The following is a 15,102-nucleotide window of genomic DNA, read 5'->3' on the forward strand; positions in this document are numbered from 1 at the left end:
CACCCGCCCTTATCGATGTTATAAATTACCTTTATTGTGTACGAAATAATTAGGAATAGATATGTACCTATGGTTGATCGTAATTTGCGAGTACGAGTACAATTGTTGGTCATAATTTGTATTAACTGTGAGATGTCTCAATAAAAGTACTACACGATTAGTCGCCGTCGTAGTAGTCGTATGTAGTCGTCTACAGATTAGGTAGTCTACACGATTTAATTACCATAGATATAGATAAATTGCCATAGAACTCATTTAGGTTTCTGATGTAACGATGTTTTATATCAGTAGAGTTCGTCAGTTTGTCTTTTACAAATAATTCTTAGAAACTATGTAACATACAACTACAATTTGCCAGATTTTATACTTTAAATAATCGAAATCTCTATCAACACGGGAAAAGTTAATAATTAAACCACTTCTAATCATTAAATTTCATTTTAAATAAAATCTTATGAAAATAGACTGACATCAGAGAACCGTGCAATATCGCACATAATTCATATCGAAATTAAATTAAACAACAAAGTTCGCAAGGATAAAGCACACGCGAAGAACAGAAATCAAAAATACATACTACTCGTGTATGAACCCGTTTCAAATAAAAAGTCTTAGCGATATGATAAAGGCATAAAGAGCACGCGCAATTAGAGGCGATGCACCCATGGTTTATAATTGAGAACTTCCGCACAAACCGTTCGTTCACAACACTTTTGTGTGTTTTTCACGGTTTCAACGAGCGCGTTGCTGAAAAGCCTCAGGCTCCTAATTAGACTGAAGTCGGACGTGCCAATTAATTCAAGTTTCACTCGGAAACTTTGCAGCATCAATTAATTTCATAGTTAATTAGCAAGTCCGGACAAAACCGCGTCTACGAAAGAAAGGCTAACGATGCTGCCCCGGGCCGCCTACAATGCACCAATTACATCAGCTCTGTTGCATAGAACTCCATTCGTATCACAGATTCATTCAAACCTATGCTCTCTAACAATCCGAAAGTTTTTTTACAATTTTGTAGTTCACGTAGGTACAATTTTTTTCATAAAAATATTTGCCAAACAAATTTATAACGATGCATAACGTTTGAATTTCTTTTTTGTAAATGGTGAAAATTGTTATTAAATTTTACAGAAATACTTATTATTATCTAGCTTTTTTAAACTCTATACAGTATTAAGCACTAAAAATTACATAAATGTAAAGAACTTATCGATTCTATCACTAACTAAGCACAAGGTTCATATTTGTACATATCTGTTCCGCTCGTGATAAGCCCCTCAATATTCTTTGAGGCAATAAATAAATGCTCCCATTTTGTTCTATTTGTAGGCATTGTCTTACATCAGGCAATAATGGCCCACGAACCCGATGCTGGTACCGAGGAGAATTTAACAACATCACGAGACGTCGGCATTCGGGCAATAACTCGGTGCAAATAAAATTTTAACCTCTGCTTAATATCTGGCAGAACGTTTCGTCGTGAACCCGGCAAATTGACAGACAGTAAAATATTTTATTCGCGCAATAATTTCATTTGGAAGAAAAACAAGGCGGCGGCGCGGCGTTCCACAAACATCTTCCACGTGAATTAACCTATTAAACGCCGAACTGGGGAAATAAACCCCACTTACAATGCTGTGAAATCGGAAATTTTTGGCTAAACCCTACGTTTGTAAGGTACGTATGCTGTATGAAATTTTATTTACTTCAGTGAACAATCTGAATGCACGAGCGTATTATTTATCTTTCATTGCAAACGCGATCGTTAGAATAAAATTTTAAAGCAAATAACAAAATATTTTTTTGTGTTTGGAATCTTTAAATATCTTCTCAATTCTTATAACAATAAGTAATTGAACATTTAAATTTAACTTTTATGAGCAGTAAACACATCAGGAACAGGCTTAAAGACGGAGGTGGTTCATTAATTAAAATAAATAAGTTCCCGAGCAAAAAAATCTAAATTCTTAGACTGAAGTTCCAAATGATCAGGCGGTGTCGACATGAGGCTGCGACCCCGTTCGCTTTGTTTTCCGTGCAATATCATTAGTGGAAAGCCCTCGATATTTCGCAAGCATCGATTATTTTTAATGGGCCGCCAGAGGCACGCCGCACGCTTGTTGCTTACCACGGGAACTCGATGTCGTACCTGACTGTTATAAACTATGCATTTGAATCTTTTTGTTATTATTGTTTTGAATGATAGATTTTTTTTAAATATAATATTTGATAATGTCATAACGCAGAAATAGGTGTGGCGGTGCCGTTTTCATGTAATTTTTTCTATCGGTTGCACAGAACAAAATCTAAATTGGACATTTTAAAGTAAGTTTAAGTTGTACTTAGTTTAGAGTACGTAAAAACTAGTAATACCTTCTAAGCAATTTAACATTTGAAATTCAAGCTTCAAACCCACAAACATACATATTCTGAATATTCAAATCCCACTAATGCACGGTGTCACCGAGTGTTCGAAGCAAAGCCTAAGGTGTCACTGTGCAACGGGCCGCGGGCGCAATCATTAAGGGATCATTAAGCGCGTTTAATGACAACCCTTACGTGTCGCCCGTTCCCTACCATTCCACTCTAACTAAACACCTCGTCTATGAACGCTCATGACTTTGTGGCACTGGTTAAGTTAAACTACACCGAATGTAGTTGATTTATTTGGATGGGTGGTCACTTGTTAGATACAAATGCCTTTCTGATACCAAATTCTGATGAATTTTCCTACACCAATATTTTAATATAAGATGGAAGTGCCACTTCTGCATAAACCTATACACAGACTTAGACTTTTCAGGAATTAATAATGAAAACTTAAAATATATATATATGTTTTTTAATCTGTTGCAGAGAACGAAATATTGATTGGATTAACTGAAGATCATGATGACTATGCATTTTATAAAGTAGGTCTAAGTTCAAATAAGTTTTAAGTACGGGTAAGTAAAACTAGCAATAACCGATAAGAAATCCCTCACTCAAGTCAGAAACTCCAGCTTCAAACCCACAAACATACATATTTTGAATATTCAAATCCCACTAATACACGGTGTCACCGAGTATTCGAAGCAAAGCCTAAGGTGTCAGTATGCAACGGGCCGCGGGCGCAATCATTAAGGGATCATTAAGCGCGTTTAATGACAACCCTTACGTGTCGCCCGTTCCCTACCATTCCACTCTAACTAAACACCTCGTCTATGAACGCTCATGACTCTGTGGCACTGGTTAAGTTACAGTGAGAGCAGTTGGTTCATTGAGATGGGTGGTCACTTGTTAGGTACAAACACCCTTCTGTTACCAAATTCTGATTAATTTTGCAGCATCATTGCTACACTTTCTTTAGTTTTCATGAATATAATGACCTAGAACTTAGGAGTAATGTCAGTCTTTTTAATATAAAATGGAAGTACTGCATGCTCATGACAGTGCACTAACTCTATCTACCTAAAACGATTATAGATGCGTTAATAATTATTATAACTAGACATCGGATTATATGCACTATAAAAATGCCGAAATGTGCATGCAAATATGCACTAAAAAAGGGGCGAAATATGCACTAAAAGGGCAAAATATGGCCAAAATATGCTCTATCAAATTACTAATTACTATTAAGTTTTACGTTTGGTACCCAGTCAATGGTGTCAGAGTCTTTAGTTATTGATATTACGGTCAAGTTTTATCGAAAAATCTTGAATTACTTTTCATTTTTGTCGAACCATATTTAAATTGACAGCCATACTTTAATGTTACCGAAGTGTGAACATACGAGAACATTTTATAATATCTACCAAACTAAAAACAATATTTATGAAGACATTTTTTGAATAAGTGATTGAAAACAATGAACAAAATGGAAATGTTGAAAAAAATTACCTTTACTAAAACTTTTCAGATTTTCTATCTTTTGCGAATTTCTGAAAAATCAAGGTAATTTCATCAAACTTTTAGTATTTCGTAACTAATCGTAATATTAATGTAATATTTATAGTTACTTTGAATATGGTATGACTACGATGTACGTATTATGGTACTTTAAAACTGTAATCCTTACAACTGTTTACTTATTGGACGGAAAATAATATGAGCATCTCCCAACTGTAATCTTACAATGAACCATAAAACCAATGCGCCGAATACATATAACTATTGATACCTATATCATTGAAAAAGTACTGAAATATGCAATAACGCCAAAAAAGTGGCTTTACATTCATTTGCATATGCAAATATGCAATTGCATATAATCCGATGTCTAGTTATAACATTAATAAAACTTACGGAGTTCTTAATTTAATCTTCAAAGTTTATTTTTTTCTATAATATGTTACAAGTAATTAGAAATATTCATTCAAAATAATCTAACATTATATATATATATAGACACATTTTATGGAGAATTCCCTTATACATAGCTACCATATGGTTATTGTAAAATAAAACTTGTTTTACTTCAAAGCATACCACCGCACTCATACGAAAACTTTTGTAACAACGGACCGAAAAATACAAGTTGATTTTTTAATAAAACAGTGACCACAATATCATTTTCATAATCCTAAACTATATCGCCGTATTCGTGATCTACATTTACACAGGGACTTATTAGTGGAAATAGTTAGAAGCTGTCGGAGTGAAAAGAGTGGTGACAAAGTCGCGCTGCGGTGGCGGCTCGGCGAGCAAATGAGGCGCGACGCGCACTGCTAACTAAACCAATCGCCTGTGGAACCGGCGCAGACGGGCGTCTCTAAAGCTGTTTTTTATATTACTGGAATAGTCTTTTAACCGTACTAATACAGAGAGCATGAAAACGTTCAAAATGTTTGAAACGTATACCTACCTAGCTTAATACTATCATATTATTGCAACATTTACGATTGTACAGGAATGAACAGTACTTTCATATATTTTTAATTTGGTTTTTTTCATTTGAGTTATGCGGTAGATTCAATTTGAAAAAATATAAAACCTATGGAAATGTCTTCTCACCTCTTAGTCTATGCTTTATTTCCATGTACAATTTATTTCAATAGATAAGACATTTCACAAAAAAATAACTATTTTAATATTTATATCAATTAAATAAACTAAATTACTTTTTGACCTTTATGCAGCACTAATGTTTCAGACTCTATTCAATTATTCATTAAAAATATCATCATAAAATATAAACTTAAAATGTTATCATCCTATCAAATCCATCATAAAGACCAAACCAAGCATTCATACTTCGAAACAAATTCACATAGATATTTATTATTGGTAACAAGGTTGGTCATCAAAAATAAAACGCATAAATAAAAACGCAGCGTTTCACCCGCAACTCTGTACCCACGTTTCGATCGGACCCTAACGAGTGTAACGAGGCGCACCGACACATCCCATCGTAACCGATCTGTTATTCATTCATAAAGTGTCGTTAGAGCACCACCGCCCGTTTGAAACGATCATTTAACATCATTTGCACCGCTTTTTATCCCTCATCTGTTTTAATGCGCTGAATCCTTTCGCTCGCTAGTAACAACTAGGAAACAACGCGCGTTGATTTCAGGTATCCTCTAACAAATAACACAGCCAAGTTCAAATTACTGCTTTTGTGCTGCTAGTTTTGTGGACTGGAAACTTAATTGCGGATGACAGCTTGAAAAATGGTTAAACAGTGTTGGTTGAACGATTTAACTTTTGCTACAGCGCTGTAAATATTTACTTGTTTAATTTAATTTTATTACAAAGGGAACACAAGTAGAGATGGTTGTAGAGTTAAAAATAATAGCAGTTTCTATTCACGATTTCGCGTAACAGTAAATAAAGCCAAAGAATGTTATTCTTAGTTTACGCAGAGCCTCATGTAATGAGCCGACTGTTGGTCTAGATACTGGTTAGACATGCAGATTGCAGAGGGTTCTTAGTTTGATCCCCGGTAAGCCCGTTAAATGATGAAATTTGATTTCTCTTCAGGGTCTGGGTGTTTGTGTATTCGGCTTTTTGGACATCCTTAACACCGGAACACCCATGACAATATAAAATGAATTCTCTCCTTCGCTCATATACCTATCCCATACATTTTACGTGCTTATATGTAGACAAAATTTGTATATAACTCCTTTGTAACTATAAACCTTAAGTACCAAACGTACCTTTAGTACCAAACTCTAAGAGCACTGTTCTTTCGTCTAAAACTTTCCGCCAATGCACCAAATATAATATCTAAATAAAATTGTCATCCCACACACTATAAATCATTTCATATCGAAATTCTGCATATAGATACTCAATTATCCCGCGCCTGACGTGACCGGTAGACTGCTGTCATAACTAAGCTTATTTGGATGTCCCATTTGAGGTCAAAGTTTTTATTTTCGCATAGATTTTTGCATTTTAAAACGCATATAAAAATTTGAACAATGGTTTTAAAAAACGAAATGTCATTAGAAAAATATTTTATTGGAAAAGGTTTTTTATTTATATTGTAAAACAGACCTGTACACAGATAGAATTGTAAACCTTAATCATCCCAACATTTTCTATTTGCCGCCATTATTCCCTTTTTAAATCACAAATACGGTCAATAAATATGGCCAGCATTATTTTTTAAATTTATTTTTATTTTATTTGATATATTTATATATTATATTTAATATAAAATTTGATTAATGATTATAAAAATGTTATGTAAAATCTTATAAAACTGACAACTTTCTAGCCATTTTTATTTTATTTCAAATTGTCGTTAATTTAGAACGAACGCCATTTCCATAAAATGTGTATTTTTTTCTGATAAATTATTGTATTTTTTAATTTAATTTTATTTAATAATTATTTTTAGCACACCGATTATTTATTTTTAAAAAGTAATATTATTCTTTAAACGTTACCTATTATGTCCCTCGTATATTCTTAATTCCTAAACTCTAGCACTGATATTAAGCTAGAATACTCAGCAAAATCAGAAAGATGAAGAACATTTGAAACACATTTGTGCAATCATTAAAGTTTGCGGCGATACAACAGCGATAACGAGCGTTTCGGTATCGCTATCGCTGCAACCTCATTATGCGATGTTATCGCCGTCCTACAAAACGCACCTATAAACGCAAACGCGTCTTAACGCAAAATCGCATTCCTTTCATCAGTTATTATTTTAACATAAATGTTAAAAATATTAAAATAAAAATCGTTGATTTTTTATTACCTAAACATCATTACAATTTACAAATGTTTAATTAAATTAAGTATTTTGCGAAAATAATTAAACGCTGTTTACTTAAAGTGTCGTGAGTGTCTTTACTCATCCTCAGAGTTATATGTATGTACCTATGTCGTTTACGACCACTATCTCTATGCTGGGCACTGGTCTGCAATATTATTGAGAGGTATTTAGGCCATTGTCCACCACCCTGGGTAAGTGCAGATTGATATGCTTAACATGCTTTTTCAGATTTTTGAGAACTTACTTTTTTATTTTTCTTTTGTCCTTCACTCCTTAAGCATTAAAAGAAGTGATAATCAAATTTTCAACGTACGTTAAAATAATAAGGCAGGAATTCAAACCCTGGACCAATGCCCCAGACGCCCAACGTTTGAGTTCTAAAATCAAACCACTACCACAGTCTGCCTTCGTTAAATATGCAATACCGCGAACTACGAAGCCGATACACCCCTTAGAAGTAGATAACAAGGGTGGGTCGTTATCGCTATCGAATGCATGCCCATTATGCGATATTGTCTCGCACCGCACTTTACTAGTTGTTAGACCGATTTCACAATAGATCAGACACATGTGTCATTGGTTGGATGAAGTAGCAGTGTGGACATGCACTAATAACAGCACTAAGTTTTTAGATTGAAAATATTAGGAAGTCATATTATAATACGAGTATGTGTATAAATACATTAATTTTCTATATTATATTAACATATTATAATTAAGGTTGAGAATCTTTAGAAATAAATATTTTTTTAATATGGAATTTGTTTGTCATATATTTAACTGCAAGTCCCTTGAAATATTAGTGACGATGTAAGTGCTGCCATCTAACGATAAATTTCGAGCGACTTGAGGTGAGTATGCATTTTTTTAATATTGTTTATGCTTACAATAAATAAGAAACAGTTACAAAAATCTTATAAAGTATTTAGGTTTTTTATTTTTGTTTTTGAATTAGATTTTCAACCAACTTAAGTAATTTTATTTAAAAAAAAATAACAACCTGTTTCATAAATTTTGTCGTAAATCTGAGGTATGTAATTCCGAAAGGTTCACAGAAAGCCCCTTAAAACAAGCACCCTATTCGAAATGGAAAAACGATAACGTAAATGACACGGACTTGAAAAGATCGTCCCCAATAAAACTGATTCCACAGTGTCAGTAATCGTTCCTATCCAGTCCAAAAATATTAGGGTGATGTACATCTCAAATTCTTTCTTAATTTTCCAAATTCTCTACTTTGTCATTTAATAATTTTTATATATTTATTTCAAGACAGGTTATGATTAATATATTATTATGAAAACTTTTTACTTAAGTAAAAACCGAATAAAAAAATTAAAAAATAGATATTTTTAAGTTAGTAGCAATTATACCCATTATATGGTACAGATATAATTTTCCGAAACAAATATCTAATTTTGAACAAGACTACGTTACGGTTAGAAGTGCTATATATTGTGCGATTTTATTTAAATATTTTGTCAATCAGTACTAAAGGTATGAATATTATTATGCTATACATATTATGTTATTTCTTAAATGTACTACAACTACAACCAGTAATTGATACTAAGAAACTTTTCAACTACATTAAAAGAAATTAAGAAAACTATTATATTTTTGGTTTACGTTAAATTAAGATATTAAGTGTGGGGCTTTTGTAATATTAATGAATTAATTTGATAATATCTCAAGTTAGCGTAACTAGAATTAAAAATGGTAAATTTCTATTCTTCTGAAAATATCTTAAGTCGAGATCGGTATTATAAGTCACAATATCAAAAACGAAAGTTATTTAAAAAGCGGCTAAGCACCGCAATCTTAGCGAGACGGTTTGGGCAACTGGCATAAAAAGATCGTTACCAATAAACCGAATCCACATTGTCAGCGATGATTCGATCGGGAATTGATTCGTAATATAAGAAGTGTTTTTGATATTGATAATTTTATTTTTGGTTGGCGTTAAAATAAAATATTAATTTTATCCTATTAAATGACTATTTTAACCGACTTCAAAAAGGAGGTGGTTATCAATTCGGCCGGTATCTTTTTTTTTGTCTAATCATATTTCAAGTTAGCGTAAATGGAAACGCAAAATAGTTAATTTCTATTCATCTAAAAATATTCTAAGCCGATATCGATATTCAAAATTAAAATATCTAAAAAGAAAACTTATTTAAAAAGGGGCTAAGCACCGCAATCTTAGCGAGACGGTTTGGGCAATTGGCATAAAAAGATCGTAACCAATAAACCGAATCCACATTGTCAGCAATGATTCGATCGGAACACGGTTCGGGCGGTTCACAATTTTATCTCGCGGGAAAAACGTGGACGATTGATTCGTAATATTCGAAGTCTTTATTGTTATCGACAATACTGTTTCTTTTTTGGTTTGCAATAAATTAAAATGTTAATTTGTTATAGGTAAATGCCTCCTTTAGGCTGTTAGCGCCTTAAATAAGCTTAAAATAGATACGTGATAAGTTTAAAATTATTAATCTTCTGCTTCCGGTGACCAAAAAGCTGGCGGCTATTTTGCACAAAGATTAAGTCTTGCCGTGCAGCAAGGAAACGCCGCCAGCGTTTTGGGAACCATGCCTCACACGGCAATTTTAGATGGCTTATTTTATTTATAATTTTCTTGTATATATTTTGTAAATAAGTCCATTTTTAGTTTATTTTTAAAATTATTAATTAAAAGTTAAATTTTCAAATTATGATATTGAGTTATTAAAAAAAGGAAATTTTAAAATTGTTAAAATACCATTTTAAATATTACATATTATTTAATAATTACATATTATTTAATAATTCAGGAGTCATGTTAAAAATTGACATCTAATCCTATTAGATGACAATTTTTAACATACGAATAAGATATCCTTATAAGATATACACTCCTTTGCAAAAAAAACGGGCGGGTTTGATTTTTTAACATTATTGGTAATAATTTAGTTCTTCAGAGGTTTTAATAGCCAAACTATGTTACTGGCACTTAATAAAGAGTCTGGGTATGAAAAAAAGTTCATTCCAAATTCAAAACTTTTGTTTTTTAAATTATTAATCCCTTTTTCATTTTGTGACACTTTTCGCGGGTTTGCGGTTAAAAGGTTATCAAGCAACTAAAAGTAACTTTTCGTTATTTTTAGTACAACAATTTATGTTTATCGCATAATTCTGCCTTATTGTGACTTAAAACAGATATCTTTGTGTCTATCGTAATGGCAGAAAAAGCAATGAGAGCTAGTAAAATTATAGCGCTGCTGGAAGAGGGGTGTAGCCAATGTTACGTCTCACAGCGGTTAAACGTGAGTCGTTCAACCGTACAAAGAACCTGGACTCGATACCAAGAGACAGGTTCCGTTCAGAGAAGGCAAGGTTCTGGGAGAAAACGTTGCACACAGCCGCGAGACGATCGCTTTTTAGTGACTCAGGCGCTGAGGAACCGCAAATGCAGTTACATAGACCTCAAAAGAAACCTTGAAGAGGTACGAGGAGCACAAGTTAGCCTATGGACTGTGAGGAGAAGACTTTTAGCTGCTGATATACGTAGTCGACGACCAGCGCGGGCCCCCAAGTTACTCCGTGAGCACCGGATTGCGCGGTTGAGGTTCGCTAGAAATTGCCTATCTTGGACACCAGGTAACTGGAGTAGCGTACTCTTCTCCGATGAGGCTCGAATTTGTCTGCATGGTGAGGACCGACGTCGGCGAGTGTTACGAAGACCAGGGGAACGCTATGCCGATGTGTGTTTTGAAGAAATCACCCCTTATGGTGGAGGGTCCGTTATGTTTTGGGCGGGCGTAACTTCCAACTATCGTACCGAGATAGTATTCATAGAAAATGGCTCACTAAATGCGCATAGGTACATAACAGAAATCCTTTCTCAAAATGCACAACCCGCACTGACTGTAATTGGTGAAGATGCCATTTACATGGACGATAATGCTCGGGCCCACCGTTCTGGCGACGTAGATGCTTATATGCAAGAGGTCGGTATTCGTCGTTTGGATTGGCCAGCGCGGAGCCCCGACCTTAACCCCATTGAGCATGTTTGGGACCTCCTAAAAAGGCGAGTACGATCTGTCCAACCACCTCCACAAAACATCAGAGAGCTTAAACGTGTAATCTCGACTGAGTGGGAACACATTCCACAGGACACCATCAAAAGCCTGGTGGGAAGCATGCCAAGACGATTACATGCCGTAATCGCTGCAAGAGGAGGTCATACTCGTTATTAATTTTTATTTTTTAATGTCTCTTTTATTAAAATACCATAAAAATACTCGTAGTCTTAATTTCATTATACCCATAAAAATGTCCATTTTAACACGGCTCTCTGTTTACATTGACTAAAACACCGATACCAGGATAAAAGTGTTAAAAAACTAGATTCTCATTGATAATAAGAAATTTCTAGTCATCCAAGCTAATGACATACTAAAAATATAATAATATTTACCCATAGAAAAGCTAAGGTAAAGTGTGTGTGTAAGGTGCCCGTTTTTTTTGCAAAGGAGTTTACTTTGGTACTCTATAGAATCCTCATTTTCGATACAGTACCAAGGTATAAGGATATCTTATTCGTAGGGGTCGCAGTACGTCTGAGAACAAACTTCCACGATTAAGAAATAAAAACTACAAGCGTCTAGGAATTATTACACAATTTAAGTTTTTTAATTGTCATTATTATCATTTTATTTTTATACCATTAAGAAATATAAACTTTTAATGCTACAAATATTCTACAAACATTACACAAACAGTTTTCTTACGTTCAACTAAATCAAGGTTTTTGACGATTCGTGTAAAAAAACGCAGCATTTTCAGCAATGTTCCGACAGGGCGGGCGGGAACACGGTTTGGGCGGGCGCGCATTTTTATCCCCGAGGAAAAACGAACGACATCCAATGTGGATAGATGACGATTGATTTGCAATGTAGTCGGATTGCGACCAGATTGAAATGGGTTTTTGTTGCGGGATACGTTTGCTGGATTAGAACTATTAAGTGAATCCTATATGTCACACACATAAAATAAGTTTAGATGTGCATGTGTTTCTTTTGTCAAAAATATATTTTTTTGTATTCTACATAATTAAATATTAAGCCAGAAATAATAATCAACGTGCGAAGTTTTAGCTTTAAATTTTTCATTTTTTTACAAAAAGAAACATTTTTTTATTTTTTTTAAGTATAAGATATATTCAAAAGGCATATGAATGACAATTAATCTATCTATATTTTATAAATTTGGCCGTATTAAGCATAAGTGTTCCTTTATTTCAATGCTTTAAAACTTTAAAAAGTTATAAACATGAAAAAGTTTTTTTAAGATATATATATTTTTTAATTCTTTTGTAAATCACATTTCTGCGAAGTTATTTTTAAATGAAACAAATTTACTTATCAAGTGAGAAGAAATTAATGTCGTAAGTGAAATTCATAAATAATTTATTTCAATCAATTTTTACCACAAAGGTGATAAAATGATATTCTCGTTGTAATAAAAGCAGATTTGATCACGAATCATAAAATCAACAAAGAACACGTCTAAATGTATCAAAATATACATAAAATAAAAGATTTTAAAAGTTTGTACAACTATTTTTTTTTCGTACCTACTATAAATTTGGTTAATAATATAATGTTTAATATTTTTTGAAATACAGTTTTAAAGTACAAATATATTTTTTGTTAAATTGAGTGGTCCATTATTTTGTAACCCAATTTTTTAAAAAAATATTTCGAGGTCGAAAAAAAGGTTTTCGAAAAAAATATATTGGTACCTAATACAGGTATATATACAAGACCGCATAGGTTAAACAGATTGATTTTTATACCATAAAGTTGCTCATCAAATACGACTCTCATACACAAAACGCAAACATAACCCTATAAGTTACTTCTAAAAACTTTAAAACTCACTTTGCGTGTGTGTGTGGTCGTGCGGCACCTTGAGACGTGCGAGTGTTGCCCGCCGGCCGACGCCCACCGGCACACACCGTCACCAACCGGACCAGAAAAACTCCAGGTCAAACCAGTCTACGATTGCGAAGTTAAAACATATTACGAGAGTTATAAGTTTCGGTTCGCGCAGAGATGAGCAGCGAACGTCGCGTCAGCAGACCGACTGAGGATCGAGGCGCGAAACGAGCGAAACTCGACGACTGCGCCGCGCGGCTGGGCGGAGCCTCACCACGCCCCGCCTCGGCCCCGCCCACCTTCGGATACGCCCACCTGAATTAATAAAGGCGGCAAACACCGCCGGACACGCGGACAATGCCGCATTGTCCTGTGTCCAAAATAGTTTCAATTAGAACCGAGTACAAGGCACAAAAGCCTCCGCCGTCGAGTCATTCACGGCGAAATTGACCGCTGCATGCCCGATTAGTGTGACTTCATACGGAACGCGCCATATCTGGAATGTAGAGGCAACTCGAAAACCCAAATATTCCAATCCAGTTCGCCTCTATAATTGGTTATAGCCAGAATTTAGATGATAGTAACATAGGTTCAGAAAGCGCCAACGCATTATTTTTTTCTAACATACCTATGACAGCAGTGATGGTAACATTGGTTCAGAAAGCTACAGATGGTAGATCACCAACGTCTCAGTTTTTCTAGCGTATCACACCAGTTAAGCGCTGTAATTTTGGTTTAAAGCGGTTACTACATCAGAAATGACTAGGCGTTTCAACCTGAGGCCTAAGCTGGAAAGCCTCGTATAACTATAGTTTTCCTACCACAAACCGGAACACAGCATCCCTTATCCCTGATATTATGAGGCGGTAATTGCAGTAGCAGTGGTGCCTCAATTGAACAACAAAGAGTTCTACCATTTTCAAAATTGCAGGCGCTTCACCTACTCTACATATAAAATCATGCATCAAGTCCTAAAAGGTGACTGTTGGACAGTCCCCAGGAAGCATAGATTAGTAAAGATACTTCGCCGCTTTGAAATTGAATGAAGCCAGAAATGACTTATTAGTAAGTTCTTTTTTTGAATTCTTGACAAATAAAAACATTTTTAGAGAAAATTTACGAATAACTAACTAATACTGCGTAATTTACATAATAAATAAAATCCTTCCAACGAAACTCAAGAATTGCTTCACGCAAGAAGTAGGAGCGGTGATGGTACCTTCACTATCGAACCATGCCTACTCGTTATCCCATATTTTAATACACTTTAAGTTAAAGTTTATGGACAATCAAGTTATGACATCAGTTACAGCCAGGCAAGGAGCTAGAATAAAGCGTTCCTACTCTTGTGGTTGTCGAAGGTGATTTAAGGACTCAATCCAGGAAATAGGCAAGTTTTAGTACCTGCGTGCAAAGAGTTTCCTATAGTGTGAATACTAACACGCAGAAGACAAACCTTCTTTCTGGCATAGATTAGTAAAGATTACTCACTCCTAACAAGAAAATGTACCCAGTTTCGAGAATTGAAATAGTTGCGTAAAAATGTTTTGCCACGTCTCCGTGCTAAAATGTCCCTAAAATATTTGAAATATTTATTTAATTATTACGTAAATTACGCAGTATTCGTTATTTATTCATAAATTTTCTCTAAAAATGTTTTATTTGTCAAGAATTCAAAAAAAGAACTTACTAAAATAAGTCGTTTGTGGCTTCTTTCAATTTCCAGGCGACGAAGTATCTTTACTAATCTATGGCCTTTAAAAAGCTTTTTCGGTACTATAGTAGCAATAGATTTAATAATAGGTTGGCACAAAAAATTACTAAACTTTTCACTAATCTTGCAATTGTATGATATTGCTTCATTTGTAAAATCATATTCATTCAAACAACACTTCCGTCTAAAAATTATACACAGTCTAAACTGCATTTTTAGCGAAACAAAAAATATACAGGCTTCCCCTA

The 15,102-nt window shown here is 34.2% G+C and overlaps 1 protein-coding gene across 1 annotated transcript in view; it reads right to left on the reverse strand.

Annotated features, from left to right (window-relative positions):
• LOC140747705 (LIM domain transcription factor LMO4) overlaps positions 1-13,335 on the reverse strand; it is a 248,028-nt gene extending 234,693 nt beyond the window's left edge. Inside the window, exon 1 of the mRNA XM_073080259.1 lies at positions 13,144-13,335. The gene's annotated coding sequence lies outside the window, so the exon portion shown is untranslated. The remainder of the gene's footprint in view (positions 1-13,143) is intronic.
• Positions 13,336-15,102: the final 1,767 nt, after the last annotated feature.

Source organism: Epargyreus clarus, unplaced genomic scaffold (assembly GCF_041222505.1).
Source record: "Epargyreus clarus isolate Ecla_fem2 unplaced genomic scaffold, WU_Ecla_fem_2.2 ptg000015l, whole genome shotgun sequence".
NCBI classification, from domain to species: Eukaryota; Metazoa; Arthropoda; class Insecta; order Lepidoptera; family Hesperiidae; genus Epargyreus; species Epargyreus clarus.